Genomic DNA, 2,500 nt, shown 5'->3' on the forward strand with positions numbered 1-2,500 from the left:
GTTTCACTGCACACGCACACACTGGTAAGATACTGTGCTGTCAGTTGGAATAGCGTCAGCCACCCGTGTCGACACCCACCCCAACACACATACACCAAATTCGTTGCTGAGGATTGGCTTTCACATATCAACTGTCTTGAATATCCTCGCTGCACAGGTCCAATAGCAAGTGAACGACTGATATAAAGTTCTTCTGGTAATTGTATAATGAATAATGAAGAGTTGCAATTGACAATAATACTGCTTCTCGCGGCACACACAACAACAACAACAGCAACAAACTGAGTACTGACATTTCTTACACTCCAAGTATACATTAGGGGATGAAACAGATGGAGGGACAATGTGTGTGTGTGTGTGTGTGTGTGTGTGTGTGTGTGTGTGTGTGTGTGAATGAGTGATATATATATTATGTCACTGGCCATTAGGTCCTCATGGTATGTGTGAATGAATCAACATATTTTGTTGCAGAGCTAAATATTGTAATAAATGAATGAATATGACGAGAGAAAATATTGAATAAAGAGAGAGAGAGAGAGAGAGAGAGACAGAGAGAGAGACAGAGACAGAGAGACAGAGAGAGAGATTATCATTATTGTTATTTTCATTGTTATTATCATTATTAGTTTATTGACGGAACTATTTAAAATATTTTCCCCTCAGTCTGTGCATATACTACTACTACTTATAATAATAATGATAATGATATGTGGAGGCTTATACAGCATCGTTCCCGGCTTTCAAGAGCATCCTCACCGTGTTACACAATAAGAAAGAGACATGTAATATTTTTAAATATAATAATGATAAATGAGATAAAGCAATTCACCACCCACCACCATCATCACCACCACCACCCCCACCCACCACCACCACCAATAAATTTACCTAAAAGCTGAAAACGACACCGGGAATCCTTGGAGATAATGAAACAGAAGTAAAATTGAGATGAACTACACATTGTACATATAAAATAATATTCATCTACTTGAGTAAAATAAAACATCACAAACACTTCCTAAAAGTACAAATATACTATAAGTATAAGAAGTAAAAATTCAATCATACTTCCCACTCAGCCACGCAATGCATTTCCATACAATATTTAACGTGCACGTCATTATTCATTATCACAGCACTACTAGTTAAAGTAAATTTTTGACTAGTTTGTTAAAAAAACACACATGAATACAAAGACTAACAACAGTAAAACAATGGTCTCAGTACAATAGGACACATACCTGTGTACATGTGTCACATGAAGAGAAAGGTATTCATTGTTCATGGTATTGTTGAAACAGGTATGCCTTTAATGCTTTTTGGAAAGTTGGTTTTGATCTGATGTTGCGAATGTTAAGTGGCAACGAGTTCCATTGCCTGGGCGCAGGGAAAGAAAAAGCATGTTCACCAAATACTTTTGTGCGGGTCTTTGATGTACATAGAATTAGTTTATCTGTGGACGAAGGAAGTGGCCGAGAAGGCGAGTAGACAGAACAAAAGATCAGAAATGTAGTCTGGTGAAGAATCTGAGGGGGGGGGGGGGGGGATATGAAAAGACAGATAATTTATAACGTATGCGTGCTTCAACAGGGAGCCAGTGTAACATGTGTTTGTAAAAGAAAAAGGGCTTCATTTTCTATTTTTGTTGTACAAAATGAACTTTTAAAATTTTAACTTTGAAATGTAAATAGCAAATACATGGATACATGTTCATTTTAAGAAAGTACAAACATACCGCCATATACACAAATATATCAGTGAATGATGACGATGCTTTAGTTTCGTCATATTTCTGTTTTTCGAACAGCCGTGCAGAGTACCTGTTGGGTCGGTTCCTGTAAACAGATCCGGCGGACTGTCCACTGGGGGGATGTCTGGGCTCAGTCATTGTGCCGTCACAGTTCTCCCGTGAATGGTCAGCGTCATCAAAGCCTGAGTCTTGTCTGTCCCCCACCTGTAGTTCTCCATTGCTGATGGAGGCGATCTGCGATGCAAGTCCTCAAGGACTCCCAAGTCAGAAAGCGTTGACAATATCTTCATGTCGCCAGCTAGCCAATGGGTCATGGCTGTTCAGGAGGTCAACGGCGATCTGAATGGTCATGTATTAATCTTCTTGCCGATGTTCTTCTACGTGATGAATATTACATTACGTAATTTGTATCATGCTCGATCCTCCCCAATTTTGTTTCTTCGGCGTTTGAGTTCACTCATATACTTCACAATATGTGATATATATCTTGTCAGTACTTTGATAGTTTTTTTTCTTTTATCGTGAGTTTGGTACAGTTAGAGAGCAACTGTAGTTCATGTTGCATTTACACAAATCTCCAGTCAGTCAGTTGCAAGATATTGGTTTGGAGAAGAGATAAATCCAGGTGCCTGTGTTTCTTCCCTTGATAGCGCTCAGTCTTTACGCCATCCCCACCCCACCCTCCCCATTTTTAATAATCTTTTTTTTCTTTCTTTCTTTTTTTTTTAAATGAAGAGAGTGAGAGAAAGT

The 2,500-nt window shown here is 38.8% G+C and overlaps 1 protein-coding gene across 1 annotated transcript in view; it reads right to left on the reverse strand.

Moving 5' to 3' along the window:
- Positions 1–2,500, reverse strand: part of LOC143277353 (uncharacterized) — a 610,653-nt gene that overhangs the window by 300,857 nt on the left and 307,296 nt on the right. The window lies entirely within an intron of this gene.

The sequence above is a fragment of the Babylonia areolata genome, chromosome 34 (genome assembly GCF_041734735.1).
Source record: "Babylonia areolata isolate BAREFJ2019XMU chromosome 34, ASM4173473v1, whole genome shotgun sequence".
NCBI classification, from domain to species: Eukaryota; Metazoa; Mollusca; class Gastropoda; order Neogastropoda; family Buccinidae; genus Babylonia; species Babylonia areolata.